Here is an 11,159-nt window from a genome sequence, read left to right as displayed (position 1 = left end):
TTTACAAGTCTGGTTAGCCAGGAAAACACCTTTTCAGGTTTTTTTTTACTGGATAGTTAATAAACCATTGTTAAACTGAACCCTTGTGTGGTCGTTTTGTTAGGATAGATTGACCCCCTATAACAATATCGAGGGAAAATTCCTTCTAACAGTAAATGGACGACATTCTCTGCAGATTTACTTTTGACTGCAAAGGCCTCCCCATAACCAGAAAAATGACAAATAAAACTAATTATATATTTGTTCTCCGAAAGAGTTGTGGGATATGGCCCCGATAAATCTAATCCTATCTTAGCAAAAGCATAAGGTGGTATATCATAGAACTGCATAAGTGGATTTTGTTTAGTTAAAGACCTCGATTGACATAAAACACATTCATTTACATGGTTATGAATACGGACATACATGTTTGGGAAATAATAATGTCTTTTTATAGTATCATATGTTTTATCAACGCCTAAATGTCCGTTATCATCGTGATATTGTTTTAAAACAGTATTTTGAAGGTGTTGAGGTATGTATAACCTCAGTGTCGGATCATCATCAGGACTTGAGATGAAATATAATACTTTGTCTATGAGAAGAAATCTATTTTTTGTCTTATTACCACCTGTATTTGACTTTAAATGTTTAATCTTTATCCGGAATAGTGCATTTCGCATAAGTATGTGGATCAAATTCATTTGAATTGAATGCACTAATCTCAAATATATCACCGGAAACGTTATTATCATTTGCTACTTGTTTAGATGGAACTCTAGAGAGAAGATCAGCTATAGAATTTTGTTTTCTGGGTACATATTCAATCGTACAATTAAAACCCGCAATTCCCAATGCCCATAGCTGTATTTTCTTATTTTGTATTGGTGATTCCAAAAGATATTGCAACGGTTTATGATCAGTTTGAATCGTAAATTTGGCATTATTTAATTAATAATCCAATTTTTGTAACGCGTAATGGATTGCATAAGCCTCAAGCTCTACCACACTCCACTTCACCTGTGACTTCGACAACTTGTGTGACAAAAAGTAAATTGGTCGTTCGACTTTTTCTCCATTTTCATCTTCATGTACCTGCACTAACTCTGTGCCTATAGATGTATCGCTTGCATCGGTATAAAGTATATAATAACGCAACCGTCGTTAAACTTTCTTTTAAAAATTCAAAAGCAGTTTTACATTTGGGTGACCACTTAAGTTTTGCATATTTTTTCGTTAATTTAATTAAAGGTTCCGCAATGTTAGAAAATTCAGAATAAAGCGTCTATAATAACTACACATTCCCATAAAACTCCTAACTTCTTTTACCGTACAAGGTTGATCCGTACCCTTAATAGCACGAACCTTATCCTGATCTGTTTTAATTCCTTTAGGAGTGATCTCAAAGCCTAAATATTTAGTTTCTTGTTGAAAAAAATTTCATTTAGAGGGTTTTAATTTCAACCCATGTTGTCTCAACCTATAAAATACAAGCTTAATATGTTCATAATGTTCTCGCTTCGAACGAGAATAAATTAGTATATCGTCAATATATGCTATTGCAAAATCTCTGAGTCCTTTAAGAACGTGTGCCATTAAATGCGAGAAAATGCTTGGACAATTATTAATTCCAAATGGCATTACATTAAATTCAAATAAACCTCTATGGCATACGAATGCTGTCTTTTCCTTATCTTTTTCATCTAGCAAAATTTGCCAATACCCTGATTTCATATCCAGAGTTGTGAAGTATTCCGACTTATCTAATCTCCCTAACATGTCCTCAATCAATGGAAGGGGCCAACTAACAGTTTTAGTAATTTTGTTAAGCTTCCGAAAATCAAAGCAAAATCTTTTTCTTCCATCTTTCTTATCTACTAAGACAATAGGAAACGACCAAGGACTGTTACTCTCTTTTATTATATTATTACATAACATCTCATCAATTGCCGTATCAACAATAGGTCTAGACATTAACGGAGTACGATATGCCCGTTGTTTGATGGGGAAATGGTTACCCGTGTCAACAGTCATTTTTACAGTATCTGTATGTCCTAACCCTTAGTCACTTACTGTCCATCGCCTCAACAGCGCGACCAATTACACACCCGCTTTTTAATCGAAAAGTTTTGTTCGTACCGTTTACAATAAAAACTGGGATTCTTTTGCCTAAACTTTTAGTATGTTTTGTGCTGAACAATGAATTGCTGACCATAAGTCCTGGTTCACTACTCACAAACCCTTTAGTTGCTTGTTCAACAATGAATAAATCTTGCCCACTGTCGTAACTATGTTTCTTCAATTTCACATTAATGACATACCTTGTCTGAGGTTTTAAAATTACCTCGTTTGCAACTTGCAAAACAGAAGATATTACTGTGTCATTATCCAAGGAAACATACATTTTACCAATTTTCATACATCCTAAATCAAAGAAAAGCCTACAGCCATGAGAAACAAGAAAATCTCAACCTAAAATTATGTTTCTATTCATATTGGAAACAACATGAAACACCTGTCTTAAAATTTTTACCCTTAATTTGAAATTCAAAGTGTGCAGAACCTACCAATTTAAGTTCAATACCATTTACTGACTGTAATATAATTTTACTTTTGTCCAGTTTTGGTTTATATTTTAAAGAATCATACACCTGCTTACTAATTAAAGATACTTGAGCCCTGTGTCAACTAATGATTGAAAATTTCGTTTTTCTATTTTAATCAAACACGAACTAGAAGAACCAGAAACATTTATATCAGATAAAGGCCTTTGATATCTACTCCTTCCGTAGGCCCCCCGAAAAGAGTATCTTAGTTTTCCCGTTTCTGTAGTGTTTTTTAACTGATATATCTCGTCGTTTAAATTTTGGATTTGATTTAAGATAGTAAGCAAATTTCCTACAGTCACGTTTAAAATGTCCGTCTATGCCACAAAACCAACAAGTCAAATTTCCCTGAAAACTCGCCTTAACCTTGTTTATCCCTCGCCTTTGTTGACATTTATGACTTACATGACCACAACGAAAACATATTCAACACGTGCGATTTCTTACATAATCGATATCCATAGGTTCATATTTGCTATTGATATATTCGTTCATGTTGCCCTCCTTATATTTCCTTATATTTTGTTCTTGTCTAGCCAATTCTACAGTTGTGACAAAAGTGTGCGGATCTTCACGTAAAATTTTTGTTTTGATATATTAGTGCTGAAGTCAATCTACAAAGAAATTAATTAATTGTCTGTCATATTCTGGCTGTCCGGCATAACCTGGAATTGCTTCAGCGGCTAATGATAAAAAATTTTCAGCAAAAACTTGCACGATTTGCTCAGGTTTCTGTTTGATTTTTGTTAATATTGCCAATGCCTGTTGTGTATCTGTAATTTCCGAAAAAGTACCAATTAATTCTTGTTTTAAAGCATCCCTCATAACATTCGTGTCTGCTCTCATTTTTCTTTGAATAAAATAACTCACAACCCCCCTACTAGATTGAAATGCTACTAACTTTACCCGATCCTCAGGTACTATGGCCAGAACACAATATTTTTCGATATTTTTAATCCATTCTTTAAATTGCTCTGGATTCCCTTTATATGGTTCAATTATATTCGCTATCGAATTTGTGGAAATAGAGGAAGACAAGCCTATCAACTGGGCACCTGAATTTCTATAAAATTCCTCAGCCATTATTACAGATAGAAATTAGTGAAAAATCGAAAAAAAGAGATACTCACAAAAGATTTGGCTAATTCTACCTGTTCCCAGATTCATGGCTCCAAATGAATTTCTGTAGTACCATAGGACTTCTTATTGTTGTTTTTACTTTCTGGTGATCTTTAACAAGACTACAGCATAAAATAGTTTCACAACTTTATTTCTAAGTTGTAATAGCTTTGCAGGTTCTTTGTTCTCAATGATAATGGCTGCTAGGAATTTCTGGGTGAGCTCTGATCAAACTCACTTGTACACCCTAATTTATACCCCTAAATTTCTGCATGGGGTCAATAAACAGCCAGAATTTGATGGATATTTTGATAATGATTATGATTTAACCAAAATATCACTGTTTTTTTATGTACATGTATAACTATATATTCAAGTAGAAACTCTCTTAATGGTTTATTGTGCATAGCAAGTAAATATTCTGAAGAATATAACCTCACTTTTAATCCTGACAAGAGCAGACTTATATATTTTCCATGCAAACCCCCTGAAACTGGAAAATCAGGATCTTAAACCCATTCTTATAAACAGCCTTCCCATCAAACTGAATCCCATTTACGAAATCTGCTTCATAGTTCGTCAAAACATGAACATTTACGTCAATTTATAAATAATTTTACTGTTAAAAGTAATGTAACATTAAGAAATTTTACATTCTCCTCATCTAAAGTTAAATATAAATTATTCAAAACTCATTGTATGCCCCTGTATGGGAGCCAACTATGGGATTTCTCACAAAAGTCATTAAAAAATTTTTATGTAGCCTGGAGAAAACATGTTAGGAAAGTATTCAACATTTCCCCAAAAACCCACAATAGTTTATTGAATATTATATGTCAGGATTTGTCAATTGAAACTCGGCTTCATAAACGTTTTGTTGGCAGTTGGTCACGGATAAGGGTACAGGAGGGAATCTCACAACACGTCAGGGAACCTCATACAGGGACCAAACATCTTGTTAAAATCAGTATGTACAATAAAACTGAAAGGTTACTACACAGTAAAATCATTAAAACTTCTGGCAAAGACTTCAGGTCAGAGTAAAAACATCCTGCAACGCCTTGCCCAAGGAATGAATCGGCTGGAACCAATTCATCAACTGTAAGCCTGTTAACTTCCAGAACATCATTGATTCCAAGTGAATAGACTCCAGGCAGGGCGAAACAACAAGTCGTTCAAGCCTTGCTTGATCTGATCACGGTCGATAACTATTTGTTGTTTTCTGGCATCCAATCGATACAATGTGAGGTTTGCAGCAATAACAAGATAAGGATCCTTCCAAGGAGGTGGCAACTTCATACGCTGTTCAGTCTTGTAGGACGAATCAATGACATACCCAACATCACCTGCAACCTGCAACCAAAGGATCAGTACCCCAAACTAACCAAGTGGCAGAGATCTCCTTTTTACATTGTTGCGTGCTTATTTCTGCGCTGGTATAACAGGAGACCCGGCTACGGTCACTCATCTCAAACACAACCAGCACTATGTGAAAGTTGGCACTCCTTCGAATCGTTCCCACCTGCTTGTGTATCAAAACTGTTGTAGGGCCCCAGTCAGCTCCTATGAAACCTGTCTGAACATCAACTTTGGTATCAGGATCTACAGACAGCACAGAACCTTGTCCTAAACGGACAAAGCAATTAGAGTCTTTCGCAAATCCGGCACTGATTAAACTGAAAATATTTGCTTCGAAAGAAGGTGTGCGATTTACGGAAGCAGCAAGAATCTCTTCTCCAACCGAAAGAGCACCATTCATCACACAGTTATTCTGTACTGGGAAATATAATCCAATAGTAACATGGTCGAACATAGAAACCACACCAAAATCCAAGAAAGAACTTTCAAATGTTGTACCCAACTCCAAACATGACGAATCAGATTAGTATGAATTGGGCTTCCTGTTCTTACGACTGGTTGAACACCCTCACAGCCAGTCGACTGAAGTTTAAAGGATTGATTCTATCCCCAGAAATTGATTGCCACTGCGCGTATTGATCCGCAGTGGCACCAACTGGTGAAGCGGAGCGAAGACGAGACCAAGATGGTGACCTGGACAACTGGCCAGAAGAGCGGTCAAATGTGTTGCGTGCATCTTGAGATGTATGGATATAAGGGTTAGGAGATGGAGACTGGCTACAATCAGAAGAATTGCGATCATCTGAATTCTGATACCCACGATTGGGCACCGGAGAGCTGAATCTGGGAAAGGGATGTTGGGGTGTAATTGTATTCTGTTGAATGAACCGCGTTTCATAACGCAGCATACTCTGTTGAATATTGAACATTGCTGGTCTGTCAGCAACACCGCGAACTTTAAAGGGTGATATTATCTCCGTCTGTTGCATCGGGACAGGTTTACCTCCAGAAGCTGATAGTGATTGTGTATGGTGATCACGATTTGTAGATGATGAAAATCGCAGTTAAGCGACAGCATCACCTGGAGAATGCCGAGGAGTCCAAGTTTGTTTGCAGGAAGGAGAATTGAAACCAGACCTGGACTGTGGCCTGAAAGACTGACCATAAGTGTGGTCAAACGTTTTACGTGAATCCTGAGATGGATAGGCATACCAATTGGAAGGTGTAGACCAGCTGCGATCCAAAGCATTACGACCAGTTGAATTCTGATATCCCCGAAACGGCATTGGACAGATTAATCTATAAAAAGGACGTTGAGATTCAAGCAGCTTGTGTTGGGTGGACCGCGTATCATAATGCAGCATACAAGTGTCACACATTGCATCCTTAATCCAAGCTACATCCTTCCGCAATTGTGGAAACAGAGTCCGAGCATGAGCTGGTCTTTCAGTAACGCCACGAACTTCATTGTCTGGTGGTGACTCGGCCTGAAATGAAAGTTTGACACTGGTGCAAGGAAACAGGTTGCACTCCATTTGTCACATTTAAACTGGACAAAGACTCCTTCGTGTTCTTTACCGAAGATGTAGATAGTTCACTATGAGAACAACTGTTAAACCTACCCATGAATGAATAGTTAGAAGCTGATATTTCATTCAGTGACTTTTCCTTCCAACTACAAGAATTGTGGTGCGTCGAGTTCATCTCTTCGCAATGCCAAGTCCCATTATTATATCTGCTTCCAGCTGGTGCATCGAAAGCATTAGCCCGATCAGGTGACACTGGTACGGAAGTAGCATGATACCTCTCAGCATGACCTGGTTCGGGATCGGGTACTTGCTTAGAAATACCTGCTGGAGTCCGGGAATTGACAGCGAGAGCAAAAGTATTAGTCATCTCAGAAATAGAGCTAAAGCCATCAACAGGGACCGACGACTGAACATCAGTAGCAAAATGACAAGGTCTTCCACACCTGCTTCCTTTTTGAATGGTGTCTAATGTGTTGGTTATTACAGAATCTGCAGTTTCTCTCGAAAATTGTGGAGTAGGTATAACTGGAGAAAATGTAACAGGAGTAGGAGTAACTGGAGTGGACAATGCATGCAGTTGCGTAGATTTAGACAAGGGAATCTGTAAACCTATACGTTACAATACAGACGTCATCCTTCCACAAAGCTTTTCTGTTGTTTCATGCTGCAAAGTAAACAGAGCATCGTGCTTCCAAGAGAGTTGATCGTAGAGCTTGGCTTGGCTAGCCTGAAATTGGGCTAAAGTCAACGTCTGCGGTTTATCTACTGATCGGCCATCAGTGGCCGACAACTTGTTAGCTTGGTTAACAACCGTACCTTGTCAGATTTGTAGTAAAAGTGATTCATTCATGTAGTCACGTGATATCGTCAGCGAGCAATCACGTGACATTCACTACACTCCTCCCGATCCAAAAGACTTTGATGTCAACTTAAAGGAAATATGCTAGATACTGTTTAAAAACCAGATGAATAAAGTAAAAATTAATAAAAATGATTAAAATGGAAGGAATTCTATACATTTTAATGCCCCTCGCAATACCATTGAACAAGACATTTTGGTAACTGGCTAGCACGAGACATATCGTGCGGAATCCCCCCTCCCGCCAGAAAAGAATCCACAGCGCCGGCGAGAAGATGTGTGAGACAATTGGCACAAATGATGGAATATCTACAGCTATTTACAGTTTCGCGGCGGTACAGAGAGCTACAAATACTTGTGTGAACCCCCGAACACTCCCGTAATTGTATCTGATATAGCTATTCTTCTTTTTATGGTTGTCAACTGACATTTCTGACTAAATAAAACTCGTTCACTACAGGCTACAGCTAGTCTTCACTATCCTAAAATAATCTTGGGTAAAATCTCCTGTCTCAGAAGCAATCTAAAAAGGAATAAAATAATGGTTAAAATATAATGAAGACTGAAACCATACCACCAACAATTATTTAGGAATAAAATCTGTGCAGTTTATAAAAAAAGTATGTATGTGCGTAGATTATAATAAAATATAATCATTATATTTTTGTGGAACAAATCCATCATCATCATCCGGGTCAACCAGCGGCAGCGATATCCCCTCTCTGATGCCAGCTGGTGTGGGAGACCTCGAACCAGCATCAGTATTGTCCTGGGACGGGTTGCTCAAAGCTCCGAATCCCATGCGAACGTGTTCAAACAAACCAAAGCGGGTTATGAATGCTGTCTTTTTCCTGGAGGATTCATCCAATTCAATCTGATAATATCCCTGAAGCGAATCAAGACAATCCTTAATGATGGGTAACGGAAAATTATTAAGAGCTCTGTAGTCAATACAGTAGCGGCAGCTCCCATCTTTCTTCCTCACCAAAACTGGTGTGGGACTGGTCCAATCCGATTTTGATGGCACAATCACACCAGCTTTAAGCAATTTCTCTACCTCCTGAAAACCCAGGGGTGTTCGTCTCATTCTCTGTTTGACGGGAGGTTCCTGCTGGGTATCTGTATGGTGCTGAATGGTTGAGACAATCAAGATCAAAATCAGCGGCAACAAACACATCAGAATATTCGAACAGCAGGCGGGCTAAATTATTATGATAATTTCCAGGCAAGTGGACTACTGACCGTCTGTACAAGTCCTGAAGGTGATCGGGAACTCTTGGTGGTAATATAGGCTCTGAGACCATGCTGCAGGACCGTATCTGAAATTCCTCATTAACCTGGCTTATTACTCCTGCAATGAGCTCAGCATTGCCTAAATGAACACCATGTTTGAACAGGACACTAACATTCGCGTCATAAAGAATACTAAAATGTCCAGTGGGACCAGATACCAAAGAGGCAGACATCACAAATATTGAATGTTGAGCAATAGGCTTGACCACATGCAGCACCATCAAGGGTTACCTCGATTATAGTTGATGAATTTGGTGGAATGGAGTAGTTTTTGTTAACATATACCTTACAGACTTTACTGGTATTTCCAGGTGAGTATTTTAGGGTAGCAGATATGACATCATTCCCTATAGACACAGTACAATTGCGCAAGTTAACAACACATCCATACTGCTCTAAGAAATCAAGTGCTTCAATAGCTATCTGGTTACTGGCCTCTCTGTTTGTCATGTAATAGTCATCTAAGGTAAGAAATTCAACCCTTTGAGCGAACTCTTCGAGGGTCTCAGAGTCAAACTGCCTAATTGACTGAAGCTCCCTACAAGAAGTTATTGAAGCCTCACAATTAGAGAACCTGCGCCCCGTTTCCTTGACAAGTGTCCGGTATTTCCGGATACCAAGACGGTTAGCATATTCCAGAGCAGTTCCTCTAAAGCAACTCGATGTATTGTTAAACATTTTTCGGCTGGAAAAATCATATACATGGCATATACACTCAAATTGGTCGTAGAATGCTTCCCAAGAAGTCTTATCTTCACCCGAGAACAGAAGCATTTTAGGAGGATTAGGGCTTCTCCCTCGGTGGCGGTGGTGCTGTTTGTCTTGTTCTATTTCAGAATCAAAATCCGAAGATGACCAGTCGCGAAAGGATCGGTTCTTAGAAAATGGGTCGGATTCCTCACTGGAGCTAGTGGAATGATGTCTGTGTCTGGACCTCCTAGTCTCATGGCCTTTGGAAGCTGTTGAGCCTCGTCGAGGTGAGTGACCCCTCGAGGAATGTCCACTAGGCGGACCTTGATTTAATTTTGAGTTATCCTCCAGTAGAGGCTCCTTTTTTAACATGGACTGATCTCTAATCCTACCTTGAGAGTTTTTTTTATTTGGAGCGGACATCTGTGCTCTTACTGGAACCACATCTACCATCTGGTGGGATTGTGTTCAATATATTTTCAATTACAGGATCTGTTATGACGAGATTGGATGCAGACGGCAAGGGAGCTGCAAGAGCTTGAACCCCCACACCGCCAACAGCTCCCAAATCCTGCAAGGAAGAATGCCATGGTGGATGACAATAGGCCAGGAACTCATTACGCAGATCAGTGGCCATCTGTCTTACTACGTCCTGAAAATTAATAAAACTATTTTCAATTTTCCTGTCTAGGTGTGACTATTGTTGGTAATTTTCACTATTGCGATAGTATTGTTATTGGGTAAACAGCTATTGCAATACTATTACTATTGGGGATTAAATATTGCGATACTATTGGACTATTGCGATAGTTTGATTTGTTTATTAGTTTAGGTTTAGAACAAACTGTCAGGTATACATTTATTAACATTTAATCAAACTAAAATCAATGAAACACTAGAAAGTTCTAGGCATTGTTAGTTAATATAACTACTAGTTTAATAGTAAGTGCAGGAGGACTGCACCACACAAAATTTAGTGGGCCTAACAGAAAACATAACACAAAACACCAGTGGCTCTGGTATATGGACTGATGACAAAATTTTAAGCTATCAGATCAGTGAACATGAACTAGCTAGTATTTAGGTTTCCAATTTTTTTTTTCAAGAAAATTAATTTGTCCCCAAGATGATGACGGCCTACAGCCAAAATGATCTGACCCGAGTGAGCGTTTAGAACCGGATTTGACGGAAAGCGCTTCCATTTCGGCAGGATGTTTTCTATTAATATGGTCCATTAAATTAGTTGCATGTCCACAGTCAGGGTTCTTATTCCATTTTGAAACGAACCGGCCAGAATTGGGTCAAATGAGGTCCGGGTAGGAACTGGGTTTTAAAATTTTAAGCTTCTATTCCCTTTAATATAACCAGACTGGAACAAAAATAATTCTTGATAATTTGTTATGAGGAATATCGTTTTCTACTGAATGTAATTAGCACAAAAATAACGACAAATAGGTACATCGTTCGGAAAATTTTCCATATTTAATTCACATACCAGCTTGAAATTCATGTCGGTAACATTCCTGAATAAATTACTGTATTCGGGGGGTTTTTTATCGATGGATATAAACTGTGGTATTTCTTCATAACACAATTTGTATGGTTTTTTTTCTATCATTCATTCGTCCATGATAGACACGTACGGCACATTAATCACGTGACAACCATGAATGGCTTTAAAGTTAAATTCCATACGGCTTTCAATGATAATAACGACAATATATT

Source organism: Patella vulgata, chromosome 3, assembly GCF_932274485.2.
Source record: "Patella vulgata chromosome 3, xgPatVulg1.2, whole genome shotgun sequence".
Lineage (NCBI taxonomy): Eukaryota > Metazoa > Mollusca > Gastropoda > Patellidae > Patella > Patella vulgata.
The sequence above is the reverse complement of the archived record's forward strand: the minus strand, read 5'-3'. Positions refer to the sequence as shown.